This window comes from Sinohyriopsis cumingii, chromosome 7 (assembly GCF_028554795.1).
Source record: "Sinohyriopsis cumingii isolate HCF-2022 chromosome 7, ASM2855479v2, whole genome shotgun sequence".
In the NCBI taxonomy this organism is placed as follows: Eukaryota; Metazoa; Mollusca; class Bivalvia; order Unionida; family Unionidae; genus Sinohyriopsis; species Sinohyriopsis cumingii.
The window spans coordinates 136,712,209-136,730,859 of record NC_142967.1 but is presented as its reverse complement, the minus strand read 5'-3'; the positions used below and the strand labels follow the sequence as shown (position 1 = coordinate 136,730,859).

The following is an 18,651-nucleotide window of genomic DNA, read 5'->3' as shown; positions in this document are numbered from 1 at the left end:
AATATTAGATGTTTAATGTAACGTCAATCTACTCATTACGTAAGCATATTAGGCATTTAATACTACGTCAGTCTACTCATAAGGTGAACACATTAGGTGTTTAATACTACGTCAGTCCACTCATAAGGTTGGAACATTAGGTGTTCAATGCCACGCCAGTCTACGCATAAGGCGACAATATTAGATGTTGAATGTCACGCCAGTCTACTCATAAGGTGAGAAATATTAGGTGTTTAATACTACGTCAGTCTATTCATTAAGTGAGAATATTAGATTTTTAATACTACGTCAGTCTATTCATTAGGTGAGAACATTAGATGCTCAGTGCCACGCCAGTCTACTCATAAGGTGAGAATATTAGGTGTTTAATACTACGTCAGTCTATTCATTAAGTGAGAATATTAATTTTGAATACTACGTCAGTCTATTCATTTGGTGAGAATATTAGATGTTCAATGCCAGCCAGGCTGCTCATAAGGTGAGAATATTAGATGTTAATGCCACGCCAGTCTACTCATAAGGTTAGAATATTAGATGTTGAATGTCACGCTAGTCTGCTCATAAGGTGAGAACATTATATGTTCAATGCCACGCCAGTCTACTCATTAGGTGAGAATATCAGATGTTCAATGCCACACATGTCTACTCATATGGTGAGAATATTAGATGTTCAATGCCACACCAACCTACTCATTAGGTGAGAATATTAGATGTTCAATGCCACGCAAGTCTACTCATATGGTGAGAACATTAGATGTTCAATGCCACGCTAGTCTACTCATAAGGTGAGAGTACTAGATGTTCAATACCACGTCAGTCTATTCATTAGGTGAGAATATTAGATGTTCAATGCCATGCAAGTCTACTCATAAGGTGAGAATATTAGATGTTCAATACCACGTCAGTCTTCTTATATGGTTAGAATATTAGATGTTCAGTGCCACGCCAGGCTGCTCATAAGGTGAGAATCTTAGATGTTCAATGCCACGCAAGTCTACTGTTATGGTGAGAATATTAGATGTTCAATGCCACGCTAGTCTACTCATAAGGTGAGAATATTAGATGTTCAATAACAGGTCAGTCTTCTCATATGGTTAGAATATTAGATGTTCAATGCCACGCTAGTCTACTCATAAGATGAGAATATTATATGTTCAATGCCACACAAGGCTACTCAAAAGGTGAGAATATTAGATGTACATTGCCACGCCAGTGTACTGATAAAGTGAGAATATTAGATGTTCAATGCCACGCCAGTCTACTCATAAGGTGAGAATATTAGATGTTCAATGCCACGCCAGTCTACTCATAAGGTGAGAATATTAGAAGGGCAATGCCACGCTAGTCTACTCATATGGTGAGAATATTAGATGTTCAGTGCCACGCCAGTCTACCCATATGGTGAGAATATTCGATGTTCAATGTCACTCCAGCCTACTCATTAAGTGAGAATATTAGATGTTCAATGCCACGCCAGTCTACTCATAAGGTGAGAATATTAGATGTTCAATACCACGCAAGTCTACTCATATGTTGAGAATATTAGATGTTCAATGCCACGCCAGTCTACTCCTAAGGTGAGAATATTAGATGTTCAATGCCACGCAAGTCTACTCATATGGTGAGAATATTAGATGTTCAATGCCACGCTAGTCTACTCATAAGGTGAGAATATTAGATGTTCAATACCACGTCAGTCTACTCATAAGGTGAGAATATTAGATGTTCAATGCCACGCTAGTCTACTCATAAGGTGAGAATATCAGATAGTTAATACCACGTCAGTCTATTCATTAGGTGAGAATATTAGATGTTCAATGCCACGCCAGTCTACTCCTAAGGTGAGAATATTAGATGTTCAATGCCACGCAAGTCTACTCATATGTTGAGAATATTAGATGTTCAATGCCACGCCAGTCTACTCATAAGGTGAGAATATTAGATGTTCAATGCCACGCTAGTCTACTCATAAGGTGAGAATATCAGATAGTTAATACCACGTCAGTCTATTCATTAGGTGAGAATATTAGATGTTCAATGCCACGCCAGTCTACACATAAGGTGAGAATATTAGATGTTCAATGCCACGCCAGTCTACTCATAAGGTGAGAATATTAGATGTTCAATGCCACGCCAGTCTACTCATAAGGTGAGAATATTAGATGTTCAATGCCACGCAAGTCTACTCATATGGTGAGAATATTAGATGTTCAATGCCACGCTAGTCTACTCATAAGGTGAGAATATTAAATGTTCAGTGCCACGCCAGTCTACCCATATGGTGAGAATATTCTATGTTCAATGTCACTCCAGCCTACTCATTAAGTGAGAATATTAGATGTTCAATGCCACGCCAGTCTACTCATAAGGTGAGAATATTAGATGTTCAATGCCACGCTAGTCTATTCATAAGGTGAGAATATTAGATGTTCAATGCCACGCTAGTCTACTCATAAAGTGAGAATATTAGATGTTTAATGCCACGGCAGTCTACTGATAAAGTGAGAATATTAGATGTTCAGTGCCACGCTAGTCTACTCATAAGGTGAGAATATTAGATGTTCAATGCCACGCCAGTCTACTCATAAAGTGAGAATATTAGATATTCAATGCCACGCCAGTCTACTCATTAGGTGAGAATATTAGATGGTCAATGCCACGCACGTCTACTCATATGGTGAGAATATCCGATGTTCAATGCCACGCTAGTCTACTCATAAGGTGAGAATATAAGATGATCAATGCCACGCTAGTCTACTGATATGGTGAGAATATTAGATGTTCAATGCCACGCCAGTCTACTCATAAGGTGAGAATATTAGATGTTCAATGCCACGCTAGTCTACTCATAAAGTGAGAATATTAGATGTTTAATGCCACGCCAGTCTACTGATAAAGTGAGAATATTAGATGTTCAGTGCCACGCTAGTCTACTCATAAGGTGAGAATATTAGATGTTCAATGCCACGCCAGTCTACTCATAAAGTGAGAATATTAGATATTCAATGCCACGCCAGTCTACTCATTAGGTGAGAATATTAGATGGTCAATGCCACGCACGTCTACTCATATGGTGAGAATATCCGATGTTCAATGCCACGCTAGTCTACTCATAAGGTGAGAATATAAGATGATCAATGCCACGCTAGTCTACTGATATGGTGAGAATATTAGATGTTCAATGCCACGCCAGTCTACTCATAAGGTGAGAATATTAGATGTTCAATGCCACGCTAGTCTACTCATAAGGTGAGAATATCAGATAGTTAATACCACGTCAGTCTATTCATTAGGTGAGAATAGTATATGTTCAATGCCACGCTAGTCTACTCATATGGTGAGAATATTAGATGTTCAATGCCACGCAAGTCTACTCATAAGGTGAGAATATCAGAGATTTAATACCACGTCAGTCTATTCATTAGGTGAGAATATTAGATGTTCAATACCACGTCAGTCTTCTCATATGGTTAGAATATTAGATGATCAATTCCACGCTAGTCTACTCATATGGTGAGAATATTAGATGTTCAATGCCACGCTAGTCTACTCATAAGGTGAGAACATTAGATGTTCAATGCCACGCCAGTCTACTCATAAAGTGAGAATATTAGATATTCAATGCCACGCCAGTCTACTCATTAGGTGAGAATATTAGATGTTCAATGCCACGCACGTCTACTCATATGGTGAGAATATCCGATGTTCAATGCCACGCTAGTCTACTCATAAGGTGAGAATATAAGATGATCAATGCCACGCTAGTCTACTGATATGGTGAGAATATTAGATGTTCAATGCCACGCCAGTCTACTCATAAGGTGAGAATATTAGATGTTCAATGCCACGCTAGTCTACTCATAAGGTGAGAATATCAGATAGTTAATACCACGTCAGTCTATTCATTAGGTGAGAATATTAGATGTTCAATGCCACGCCAGTCTACTCATAAGGTGAGAATATTAGATGTTCAATGCCACGCCAGTCTACTCATAAGGTGAGAATATTAGATGTTCAATGCCACGCCAGTCTACTCATAAGGTGAGAATATTAGATGTTCAATGCCACGCAAGTCTACTCATATGGTGAGAATATTAGATGTTCAATGCCACGCAAGTCTACTCATAAGGTGAGAATATCAGAGATTTAATACCACGTCAGTCTATTCATTAGGTGAGAATATTAGATGTTCAATACCACGTCAGTCTTCTCATATGGTTAGAATATTAGATGATCAATTCCACGCTAGTCTACTCATATGGTGAGAATATTAGATGTTCAATGCCACGCTAGTCTACTCATAAGGTGAGAACATTAGATGTTCAATGCCACGCCAGTCTACTCATAAAGTGAGAATATTAGATATTCAATGCCACGCCAGTCTACTCATTAGGTGAGAATATTAGATGTTCAATGCCACGCACGTCTACTCATATGGTGAGAATATCCGATGTTCAATGCCACGCTAGTCTACTCATAAGGTGAGAATATAAGATGATCAATGCCACGCTAGTCTACTGATATGGTGAGAATATTAGATGTTCAATGCCACGCAAGTCTACTCATAAGGTGAGAATATTAGATGTTCAATGCCACGCTAGTCTACTCATAAGGTGAGAATATCAGATAGTTAATACCACGTCAGTCTATTCATTAGGTGAGAATATTAGATGTTCAATGCCACGCTAGTCTACTCATATGGTGAGAATATTAGATGTTCAATGCCACGCAAGTCTACTCATAAGGTGAGAATATCAGAGATTTAATACCACGTCAGTCTATTCATTAGGTGAGAATATTAGATGTTCAATGCCACGCAAGTCTACTCATATGGTGAGAATATTAGATGTTCAATGCCACGCTAGTCTACTCATAAGGTGAGAATATCAGAGATTTAATACCACGTCAGTCTATTCATTAGGTGAGAATATTAGATGTTCAATGCCATGCAAGTCTACTCATAAGGTGAGAATATTAGATGTTCAATACCACGTCAGTCTTCTCATATGATGAGAATATTAGATGTTCAATGCCACGCCAGTCTACTCATAAGGTGAGAATATTAGATGTTTAATGCCACGCCAGTCTACTCATATGGTGAGAATATTAGATGTTCAATGCCACGCCAGTCTACTGATAAAGTGAGAATATTAGATGTTCAATGCCACGCAAGTCTACTCATATGGTGAGAATATCCGATGTTCAATGCCACGCTAGTCTACTCATAAGATGAGAATATTAGATGTTCAATGCCACGCAAGTCTACTGATAAAGTGAGAATATTAGATGTTCAATGCCACGCCAGTCTACTCATAAGGTGAGAGTATTAGATGTTCAATGCCACGCCAGTCTACTCATAAGCTGAGAATATTAGATGTTCGTATATATCATTAGTTAGATACTTTGTATCCTAATGGACTTAACGCCAATGGACTATATAAAACTGTATAATTTTAATTGATATATTGTATATCCTTTATAACAATATAATTGTATGTATGACTGTTTGTCCCTATTGTTTAGAATTATTTTACTAATACGATGTCACAGTATACTCGTTAGAGATGAATTTAGGTAATTAAAACTAAACCAGTCAACTCGTGAGAAGCATATGCTAGAGTTTAATATAAGTTACTAGAATCATAAAGAGAAAAAAAAATATTAACAAATAATCTAATCTGCTCATATTATTCTAATCAAATTAATACTAATAATTCATTTTTATGTATCAGGTCACGGCATACAAAGGACGTTGTAAAAGAGAAGCACAATGCTAATGCACAGTAGTAATGAAGAATATAATTCATTACAAAACATCCACATACGGAAGATTACAATAGCATGCAATTACAGGGAAATGTATACCGCTGAATTCTAAATCGACTTGACAGCTGAGTCACGACATTCCTTGACCTGATTGCTCAGTAAATAAAACTGTTACAGCTTACATAATTACACCCAGTGAAGAATATGGACGGCACATAACTGTTGATAATTAGCCCCCTTTATCATTGCATACTCGTTTATAAATCCTGCCCAACTACACCATCCCCCCAAAAAAATCTGCCATCGTAAAATGCGATTGCAAGTTTTTCTCCTTGCAGTTTGTTAGGTGTAATCAATAGAGCAGAAAACATAGAATCTGATATGCCGGCACATTATGCGACATCATATCAGGGTCAAACTTGTTTGCAGTCGGAATTGACTTATAAGCGATGATAGACAGTACTCTCAAAGATAATTGTAATTTTTATGTTTCTGTGATCTACACATTTTCTAACAAATGAATGGTTGATAATTTATAATTTATATGTTTGATAAAACTTATTTATGATTTATACGATCGATAACTTATCATAATGCTTGGTGTAGAAACTCAAACTATTTTCTTAATTTCATTATTAGATATATTTATTTTTCACATGTTTCAGGAAACTTGCGCCAATATTAACAGTTTGATAAACAATCTTTGATCAATAGATGCACAATTCCCTTTTCGGCTTGCACTTTCTTGGGCTTTTAAAAAAGGGATTGGGATTGTTAAATATATATCAGGCGGACACAAATTTTTCTTTCATGTTCCAAAAGAAATAGCATCGTTGAGACATATCCGGTTTCAGACCCGCTATGTTTCCATGCTTTACTCCTTGTGTTACTCATTATTTTACTCATGGTATTTACTCTGTACATATTTTTAAAGTCATCACCATCATCACCATCATCATCATCATCATCATTCCAATCAACCAGACGTCAACAACGTGTTACACTTTTGCAGATACGACAGGTTCTAAATACAGCTGCAAATGTGGCACAAGGATATTCAGGTCAGCAGACAAACAAGAACATGTGTGAACCCTTCTGAAACTATTGGTTTTCCTGTCTTCAAATAATCATTACCTCTGTATAAACTTAATGATTGTTTAAGTCATCTCGTATGTATATCGCTATGTTTGGCAACTAATGCTTCTCTCTAATTTTCGTCATTTTTATTGATGGTTGTAAATTGTACAGATTATCTTTAGTTAGATTTTGCCAAGGTGACTGGGTCTGTTTTAGGAATATTAAGAGTGTAAAATTACATAGGATCTATAAATAGATGATTGCGTATGTGTTGACAATTACTAATAATAACCTTAATAATAAGACTTGTTGACGACTTTTGGTTACTGTCTCATTAATTCGTGGTGTTTGGACTGCTCTAGAAGAATTAAGTAATTTTCCATTGGTTGGGCTAGGTCACATGATTAGGCAATTTCAAAATAAATTGAAAAGTAAGATCTGTCACGTGGGTTATGTTGTGATATATGTTTAATAGAAGGTGTATATAAGGAGAAAACTGAGCAGTCAGATTCATTCCTATTTGGAGTCATTTCTTATTTCTTGTGTTCCTGTTGTATGTCTGCAGCTGTGTTTAATGTTGTACCTAGATATTCTGCGATGGAAAAACATATTTTTTGGTCTGTTCAGAGCAAAAAGCGATTACTCATTATTTGGAAAATACTATTATTGTGGAATAGTTATTAATTATTCAAAAGAGTTCTGGACAATGTCATTTTGACATCGTCACAATTCTTGGCGGAGCAGTACATTTCCGGTTTTGACATTTATACGTAACTTTTCATTCATTTGGACTTTCATGGTACTTTATTAGAATTATTTTGGATTCACTTCATAATACTTCAAGTTCCTTTTACATTTTGATTGATAAATTTGATATTTAAATTACTTGGTAAGTTTTACAAAACTTGCTGGTTTTGCTTTTTTCTGTTGCTTAGTGCATGACCATGCAGTCGTAACACAAAGAACTTGAAATATTTGTTAAACAATTGTTCCTAAAGCCATAAAAACAAACGACACTTGCCGTCTATCGCGACTTGGAGACAACAACTGGAAGCACGGCATAATGAATAACATATTCAACATAGGCTTGAGACGCCGCCTACTGAATTTTAGTTTCAGATTTTTGAAAAATAGAAACTTTGATTTAATGTAGGTAGTTCCCTTACTGAAAGCAATCCTCTTATGCTATCATCAAGAGATGAATGTACAACTAAACAGGATATTGTCGGTCACTGTATTTAATTTAAACATTAACAGCATATTGACGTGCCTTAATCCTTATTGTAAGTGAATTAATGTTAGGCCTGCGTTAGGTTAAACAATAAGTATGGTACTGAACATGAACTACAGAAAAGCTTAAACAGATCAAAAATGAAACGAAGAGAAGAAAGCGGGTTCATATTTCCAAAATTTAAATGTCTGTATATGCACTTTGCCGATTACATCGTATTCATAATGATCGAAAGCTCTATCTCGGCGGTTATCTTATTCCCGTTTTGGAGGAGAAACACTTTTAGGGCTTGTTTTTGACCATCAACTAACCTTTCTTCCACATACTAGATACATCAGGGAAAACTATATTAAGCTTTGGATTTAATTCGGGTCGTGGAAATAACCAAATGGACAAATCGGAATGCCATTAATTAAATCTAAATTTAACTATTGTGTACGGACCAACTTGCAAATCTTTAAGATGTGCCTAGGTGCTTTATAAACTTCTTCCTCAGAAAGCCTCTAAATTGAAGCAAATGTACCATCACATTATCTCAGATGAACGAAACTGTCTTTTTAGTATGGCAACAAGCCATCTTGTAACCCATCTGACCCCATATATGTTATTCTTCAGGACGAAATATCAAAACCCTGTACACACGCAAACAAAATTCCATCCCACCTATTAGCATGTGAATTAGTCTTCCCTTAAAACCAGCAAAAATCAATGTTAGAAATACGGCAAAATCCTGTTTGAAAATTACTACCTTGGTTATCATTATCCTCGAAAATTATATTTTATGTTGGCCACTTCAAAGGATTACCACAAACTTTATAGTCTTTTTTAGATCAAATATATTGAAATCTGAGCATCCTATTGTCACCATAGGTTCCTGTATACGGCCGGCTCAGAAGATGGAGACAAAGCTGGAACTTCCATTGCAACACCCGCTAACACCATCTTCATCAAGTTATTGGATAAATTTAAATTCATAAGAAAAACCTTAAACACACTGACATCTTCTAACGAAAATAAAGTTCACCATCATTCCTGATTTCATTTCACACAGAAATCCTTGCAAATCTCCAAGCTGACAATCCTTTTGATATCACAACTATTACAGAAAAATAATATTCCCGTACAATCTGAGCAGAGTATTTTGTACTGTTGGCTACATAGTGACATTGGTAAAACGGCAATGAAAGGGCAGATCAAGCTGGAAATGATGACCAGCAGTTAACCGTTTCCTTATACTGACCTCCAGTACTGCATAAATCGTCATACTTGGCAAGATATGTCAAATGTAAATGCTCCACAAACATAAAACCATAAGACCCACAATTGAAGGATGACATCACCTGTGTAAGACGATGTGGTACTGTGCCTATCACGTATTAGACACGCATACCCGACTCATGCGTACCTCCTGATGAGTGAATCTCGAACAAAATGCCTGGTGTGCCAATGTCCACTACAGTGAACTCATTCTTCTCGAATGATTCGACTTCCACCTTGTGAGGCAGAAGTATTTTGACGTGAATAGCAAGATAAAACTGTACGGGGACGTACCAGCTGTGACCATCTCAGATTTTTGTAAGGAATATGGTTTATACAAAAGTTTATACACTGTAACGCTATGTTTCATCATCATCACCATCCTACTCCTCCTCCTCCTCCTCCTCCTCATCATCATCATCATCATCAATGCTTTAACCCAAGACGTCGTTGGGGCACCAAAGTTGACTTTACAACCAATTCTCTCCATCTTTCCCTGTTCTCTACTGTCCTTTGGGAATCTCCAAATCCGATGCCTGTCCACCCTTTAATGTTGTCTTCCTACCTCTTTTTCTGTCTGCCTCTTCTTCTGCACCCTCGCACTATGCCTTGCAAGATTTGTTTTGCCAGCCCAGATGATCTTGAGACATGACCGTATCACTTCAGTTTACGCTTTTGTACAGTGGTCAAGAGGACTTCATAAGATCCGATGGCTCGTTGGATCCTGTTGTGGACTTCTTCTTCGGTTACATGGTAAATGCATGAGATGCTTAAGATCTTGCGGTATTATCTTATTTCGAAGGTTGAATCCTTCTTGGTAGATTTGATGTGAGCGTCTATGTTTCACAAGCATACCGAAAGATGGCTATGACAATCGAGCGCATCAGCCTTATTTTTGAATGAAACGCAATGTTAGTATCTTTCCATATTGGTCTCGACCTTGTTATTGTTGCTGTTGTCTGGGTAATGATGCAAAGCAGTACTGGTTTGGAGCCCTCGTCTGTGATAATTGATCCGAAGTACTTGAAGCAAAGGACTTATTCCAGATTCTGTCGACTAACGTGTATTTCTGCACTGATGCCATTGGTGTTGATTGTCATCTGTTTTTTTTTCGGCGCTAATCTCCATACCGAATGTTGTGGAGGTGGTGTCGAGGCGCTCAACCATGTCAGCCAGTTCTTTTTCATCGCCTGCTAAACTATCAATATCATATGCGTAGTGAAGATTAGTGATTGCTCTTCCTCCGATGCTGACAATACCCTTGTGGTCATGCAAGGCGTCCTCCATGATCCTTTGCAGGAAAATGTTGAAGAGTGTAGGTGACAGTATACATCCCTGTTTGACTCCAACTATTGTTCGAAGCTAATCTCCTCTGCTCCCATTGATGAGGGCATCACTGGTGGCTTTGTTATAGAGGTGCTTAACAACCTGCACCAAGTCTGAGCTGATGTTGTACTTCCTCATAGTTGCCCATAAGGCCGCATGCCATACCCTTTCAAACGCTTTTTTGAAATCTATAAAGACGTGGTTTAGATTCTGTTGATGCTGAAGGTATTACTCGCAAAGGAGTCTGAAATTTAAGATTTGTTCTGTGGTGCTCCTTCCTGCTTGGAAGCCTGCCTACTCTTCAGCAATAATTTTTTTCTGCTTGAGGCTTTAATCTGTTGAGAATTATCTTCAGCATGATTTTGCTCGGGTGACTGGTCAGAGTGATGGTTCGCTAGTTTTGACATAGCTGTAGGTTTCCTTTATTGCGGAGAACGATGACCAAGGATTGAGTCCATGTGGTGAGCCATTCTCCTGTCTGCCATATCTTGTTGCAGATTGTTCTTAGGACTGTGACTATCTCTTCTGCTGCTGCTAGAATGAGCCCTGCTGGTATGTTGTCAACGCCGGCTGACTTTTCTTTCTTTAGTGACCTAACAGCAGTTTCTACTTCTTCACGAAGGATGGGGTTGTCATCAATTTCTTCTGCCTGAGGACAATTTAGCACTCCTGGATCTCTTTGGGTCGTTTGATTTTTACAATTTTGAGCTGTATTCTGTCCATCGCTTGAGGATCTCTTGATCTTCTGTGAGGCATTTTCCTAATTTGTCTTGCATGGTGGTAGGTTTCCCTTATATGGATTGTGAGATCTTTCACCAGTTGATATGCCATTTTGCTGTCATTTCTATTCAGACTGTCTTCGATTAGAAAAAGAAAAACGCTATGTTAACAATTTTAAGTGTGTTATAGTATCGTTTCTGCTATTTCATATACCTTCTTCAGAATTTTAAAATCTCTGCGTTTTATACTTTATCTTATAGTAATTGCTATCTATATTTACTTAGCTGGAATTATTTTTCTAAACTTTTCTATCTTCAGAAAAATGTGCGGAACATATAGCTGTACCTGTAGTATCCTTGTTATTGGAAGCCGTTACAGCAGCCTTAATCTTATTAATAGCATACCTCCATAGGACAAAGCAGATGTAAGTATAGCATACTAATAAATGATATAATTATACAGCAATCGCCCTAATAACAAGATAACATAACTAGGGTTGATGCATAAAATAAAGCAACATAGACTAACCGCCACACATTAATTTAGAACACTGACATCTGTAAATTGTGAAATATACGAAACCGTATGATGATCATGTGTGTATTTCTTAGCAATTATGACGTAATGTTAGATTTCCAATTAGCATCCAGTTCATTTAGCATATATTATTTTATTCTAGTATCGTAAATTTGTCATATTTACACACTCATACACTAGCTCGAGTCTAACTGCAAGCAAAATAGACCCAACTCTACTTATTATCTACGGCGCATATTGCGCCGATAGATAATGGTCTCTTTTGTTTGTTCTACTACTCTTTACAAACTAAGTAACTGAGATCTGTTCACACATTATGCGAAGGTATGCCGTGGACTCAACGTGCAAGTAATTATAGCCAGAATTATATGTTATAGTCAGATATTGATTTTAAACTCCATCTTTTAGTTGCTTCAAAACAAAGGGTCAAGAAGAAAATGGCCTCGACGAGGATGCAAAAGTTGACATAAAGGTATTGTCAAACATTTTTCCCTTACGGATCACTGCCATCTCACCTATGTCTGCGTGGGTTTGAGTCTCGGATTCGGCCAATGTGGGTAGGTGAGGAAGCTTAACAGTAGCTTCTCGAGGGTCGGTGGTTCTTTCCGGGGATTTCCCGGGTTCTTCCTCCACCATTAATACTGGCCGCCATGTATAGCCAGCCTATCGTGTGCTGAAAAATGGCGTTAAACCCAACAACAACAACAATCAAACTTTTTTAATCTTTTGTCACAGTATTTTTCCTTTATTGCTGATAATAAATCTATTCAAATGCAAATAAATCTATTCAGTTGCGAATATCAGTAAATAAATAACATGAAAATCATTTGTACACCTTTTCTGAAAAAAAGTGTTATACTGCAAAATTGTCAAATGAATGAACAGTTATACTGCCAGCTTGCATTGTCTGTAATCTTGGCTAAACAATGTGTACCGAAAACATTACCTTGTTTCGATCTGTACCATTAATGTAAGCTTATTAAGGAAGGATGGAGTAAACAACAATTGTGACTCTCTCTCTCTCTCTCTGACAATCACTTAGCGCCTAAATAAGACAAAATCATTTCTCATAGAGATAAACACTATAGCAAGCACACTGTCTAATGTTTTACCCATTGATAGGTCCAATGTTCATATATCATTTTTGATATACGAGAAAGTGTTGGTTATCTTTCTGCTTAGATGGCGAGTGTTTTGGCTGAGAATATGATTTCTAAGATATATTCCTACATCTTTTAAAGTAAATATTTCTGGTGTATGAGGCTAAGATTTCTTGTTATGTAAGGTTGAAAAACGCTTTCTTTCTGTTCAGATTGTCAAAACAACGGGTATCCTTTTCTAGATTGATGGCTTGATTCCTCCTGCTAAAGACAACCAGTTCTTTTAATAATATAAGCATTAAAACCGAGTGTCACTTGACCTAAGACTCTAACATATGGCTAAGAAGATAACTTTTCAAATCTTCTTCCCTATAAAATTTCCCTTGCGAATCTAGAGAATCTGATAAGCTGTGTTGATAGTTTTAATTGGGTTTGGTGGTCATCTGGGCTGCTGCCAACGGATCTACCAGAGACAGACACTCGAAAAGATTGACTATGCATGCCAGCTAACATCTTCTGCCATATCTCGCGTCTAAACGATACGTTCGAACGCAATGCTCGCAGAAATTGCTCTAATCTCATGGGCGGTAATCTTCATGAGACGACTCTAATCTTTTGAGACCAACGAGCACTCCGAGCGTATAACCCATTATCGACACGAAGCAAGGGCCTAAAGGGTGGTATCCTTTTCCCCGGCTTTCGCCGGAAGAAAGAGCCACTTGCAAGTGCCAATTCTCTCTGCGTTTCAAGTAGCACCTGTGTGCGTAAACAGGATCTTGCATAGCCGCTGATTTAGACCTGTATATAGCAGTGAACGATCGAATGGCCACTCTTTGATTGGGAACAAACCTAGTTTTGGCTACAACGCCTGGTTGTGCTAAGAGGATCACAGAACCATCCGATTTGACCTGAAGTTACTTTAGCGAAGTGTGGGCTAAATACTCGAATTTATTTGATTTATGCCATGATAAAAAATCCAATTTGGATAGAGAGTGAAGCATTTTAGTAGAACGAGATCAAATTTGGCTAAAAGATCCGATAGATCTTGATCACGCCCGATATCACGTTTACCATTATGCCTTATGTCTCAGATATAATGGAGCGGTGGTCTTTGTATTAATTGCGGCCAACTATTTCTCCTTGAAAAGCCAGAGAAAAATTTCTTCCAGTCCAGAGATTGAAGCACTCAGAGGGACGATGTTATTAATATGACACCATTCCCTAAAAACAAGCCACTTACCCTGTAAGCCTTCAGATTGCAAGGTTTTCTTGCTTCCGAGCTTCTCTTCACATTCAAAGATTTAAATTATTTGCCTGGCAAGGCTGTCTTGACAGGAGCCACGTGCAAAGAAGAAGACATCTGGGTAGGGATGTAACACCCATTACCGTGGTTGCTTGAGAAGATTTGGGTTGTCCAGAAGGTTCCTTGGTATACCTTTCTCCTGACCGAGTAGATTGGAAACCCAGGACTTGTCCAGTCTGAGAGGGCTATCAGAATCACCTTATATTTCTGACCCCGTAACATCTGGATTATTTTTGGTTCCAAGACCATGGGAGGGTAGGCAACCCACAAAACCCATTCCAACTGATTGAAAGAGAGTCCACGGTCAAAGATTTTGGTTCTGGAATTAGAGAGATAAAAGCGGGCAACGTGTAATTCTACCCTGTCGCAAAAAGATCAAGCATCGGACGCCCCAAAGTGTGAAGATCCGAATAAAGACCGATTGATGGAAAAGAACAATTCTGTGTGAATGACCTGACTTTTCCGGGATGGAGTGTCGGTCAAGACAATGAGTCTGCCGAGAATATATCTGATTTGTACGTTGATATGGAGGTTGTCGCACCAACGTAGAAACTGCCAAATCAGAACAAACAGATCGTGTAATTTAGTGCTCCTTCAGCGTTTGCGGAGGTAGGACATCACCACAGAGTTGTCAGACATAATGAAGACCGTTTTGCCTGAGAGAGTTGGTCCTTCGAGGAAACAAAAGATTTATGACATGTCTGCAGATTCGAATAATCATAACAGAAATTGGAATGAAAACCTTCAATGTGAATGATACTTACTTTACTAGAAAAGGATAATTTCTGGAATAATCACTCCAGCACGAAAAGAATACATTCAACAACATATAGAACTATTGAGATATGGGACATTAACAATGGTTATCCTGTTTCTGCTCCGCACAGGACGTTCCCTTTTCTGGTGACAAGTCTGCCGATGAATGTGGTCCACAATATATTTTTTTGGAGGCAGTACAGGACACTAATTGCACCGATGGCACTATAGATGTATCTACCCGAAGAAAAACTGACTCTCCTATTTCGGTAATGAAGGTTCAACCGTAAGTGGTTCCGCACAATAAATTCCCTTTTCTGGTGGAAAGTGTACCGATATAGGTCACATGAATACATTATTCTGGTGGCAGCAGGAGACTCCAAATGTACAGAGAATACCATGGATCTATGTACAAACTGACTCTCCTATATCAACAAGTAGGGTCGACTGCATGAGTTGCTCCCCACAAACCAAACTGTAAAATAAACACCTTTGACCCATATACTCATAGAGAAATTCACGATGGCCCACGTCTTGGGGACCGCTCCGGTGGCCTGGTAGTTAGAGCGTCCGCCCCAGATGCGGGAGGTCGTGGGTTCGAACCCCGGCCGAGTCATACCAAAGGTTTTGAAAAAAGGTACTAACAGCTGCCTCGCTAGGCACTCAGCATTAAGAGGTTAGTGTTAGGACTGGTCGGCCTGGTTTCAGGATAGTGGGATTGGGTGGAATATCATGCTACATATCTGCGGCATGATGCCCCAGTGCTAGACGTTAATTTAAGCTGCCACACGGAAGACATCGTAGTGATAACAGTGAAAAATTGTTAAAGCTACGTTAAAAATCTAAATCACACACACACACACACACACACACACACACACACACACGTCTTGGGAGTTATCAGATGGATTCTCGAAACGAGCAGATAGCGTTGAGCCTCAATGTCAAATATATCATATTCTACAGATCCAGAATAATTAGACACGGTTTCATCCACAGAGACGAATTATTAAACAAATATGCATGACCAAACTTTCATAAATCGTTAAAATATGAGTGCTTCATTATGGAAATAACAGAGAGTATAGAATGACACTACGCGAAGAACTCAAGAGAAAAACAAGCAAACTGTGCAGTCAGTGAGTCCTTGATCTAACAACAAAACCTTAAGCATTTTTAACTGTATCACAATACAAATATAGCTCGTACATACGTAAATTTAACGGTAGATCAAATGATATACCTGACAGCCCGACTGACTAATGGAGAGAGAGAGAGAGAGAGAGAGAGAGAGAGAGAGAGAGAGATAAACTCCAAATAGAACACAGTATGCGAGCTTGCACCTGGACAAGAACATTACAGCATGACCCTATCTCTTATTATTGTTATCTTGTAAATCCAGTATAATGACCCTATTATGGCACGTAATTTGATTGGCTGAGAGAGAGAGAGACCTTAAGGTATTTAAATGATTTGCTTAATAACCATCAAAGATAATAAATAAATAAATAAATAAATAAGATTAATAAGATTAATAAGATTTAAAAGATCATTTAAACATCTGATAGGTCACAGTATGTGTGCTATCTATCCTAAGCAAGAAAGGTACAGTGTGGTCCCTATCTCGCCGCGCTTTCACAGCCTTTTATCAATGGTGTCGTGTAACACTATTCATTCGCAAAGAAATTGTACGCATACTGTTATAGCCACTTATAATCTTGGAAGTTACCTGTTGTAAATTACGTTCAAGAGCTTTCATCTATCTCTTTCTTCTCTCTCACCAGAGATATTTCCACGTATGTTTTCCCCTTATAGAAAGAGGGTGAAATAATAAAGAAATCAGAGCGGAGTTTCGACGATAATGTGTAAAGTTGTTATCGATTTGGATGATGTACATTAGAAAGTGAATCTGGATACCGTTTCTTCCTAACCATGATTACAATAGAATACATACACCGTCGGAGAATTCCAGTTTGATGTAGCAACGGTATGGTTCACGTTTTTTCATTTGCTTCTATTTCCTAAGCACCGTGATGCATTTTCTTCATACTTTGGAGAAATCGTTATTATTCATGTTTTGATGTAATTGCTCAACTTGTTTACCTTGCGACCAAAGGTCAAATGTTTCACAGCAGTGGTATGGTATGATGGCGGACTGTACAGGTAGACTCTTGATCAGCTTGTACAATGTTTTGTTTACAGCGCTTCCATACTCGACTTTGTCTTCATATTACGGTTTGCTATGTATTTTTATGTTTTCGCTTCCATTTTTTAGTGCTATTTTCTGTACATCTTCCGCACCGGTTAACTTACTGTAGCATTATTAATAAATATGGGTAAGGATCCCTCCATTTAAATTATAACATAATATGGTTCCGTTTTACAACTATTATATGTACTTCTGAAACCAGGACTGGTATAAAGTGAAAGTCGCGAGCATTTCCAATGGAGCGATTGTTGGCATATCTCTGCTCTACTTTCATTACAGTGGCGGAAATGATTTCATATACATTATTCGGAAGCATACAGCTGATTGAAATAGCTGTTCCATGTGCTTGAGAAATGAACCTGAACTAGTCCAAAGCGCACCAACCTTAGCAGTTGTTAAATAGGGAAAATGAATTTTGCCAGAGTAGACAATACAAACATAACAAGTGAAATAAATGAATGAAACTATTCTGAAAAAGAACTTAAACCTGCTTTCGGCTTTTTGTTTCTCTCAAATTTACTTCCTAGGTCCAAGAAGCGGAAATGACAAAGCAGAACCAGAAGACTTTTGAGAGATGCACATCTGAAGCAAGACCAAGCTGTATGTACACTCTATAACCCAAAATTACACACATCATTTATACATCAAAATGATGGGAACTAAACTTATTTAAATAATATCTATTATATACAAGGTCTTTTATTGAAAAGGCTGTTCCAATGTGCTCGAGAAATGAACTTGAACTAGTCCAAAGTGCACAATTATTAGCAGTTGTTAAAATAATTAAATATTAATTTGAACTTAAATTACTAACTTATGAAAGTGTAATAAATTAGCTATAAACTATATTTAAAAAAGAACTACTAAAACTGTTATTGACTTTATTCTTCTTTTATTTCCAATCTATCTCTTAGGTCCAGGAAGCGAAAATGACCAAGAGGAGCTAGCAGATTGTTGAGAGACGCACATCTGATGTAAAGCCAAGCTGTATACTAGATACCCCCAAATTACACCAATAAATAATACAACAAAATAAGGGAAACTAAAAGTTATATTAATAATACCTATTATATACGTGTACCGAAATAAAGGTTTAATTTGAAATGAAATATGAACATGGTTATTATGTTAGTAACACAAACGAAACGTGATATTTTGTCTTTTGTGATGCGGTCATTGGTTTATAATGATATGATTTACACACACAATCCAGTCTCGTGCAAAAGCAGTGTTTGACTTTAAAGTTCTCTCCCTTGTACCAAAAGTTTTCCCTCTATCTTCCATATTTTGTCAGTGCTACAGCGTTGAAACAAGCTTAAAACACGGCTCTTGCCATTATAAAATATTAAACATTTTGAACCAAATAGCA

At 37.7% G+C, this 18,651-nt stretch overlaps 1 long non-coding RNA gene across 1 annotated transcript; it reads left to right on the top strand.

Annotated features, from left to right (window-relative positions):
* The first annotated feature begins 16,842 nt into the window (after window positions 1-16,842).
* On the top strand, window positions 16,843-18,391 carry LOC149796209 (uncharacterized). Its single transcript, XR_016422170.1, has 3 exons — window positions 16,843-17,060; window positions 17,810-17,882; window positions 18,197-18,391. It is a non-coding gene; the product is annotated as an uncharacterized LOC149796209 (long non-coding RNA).
* The last annotated feature ends 260 nt before the right edge of the window (window positions 18,392-18,651 follow it).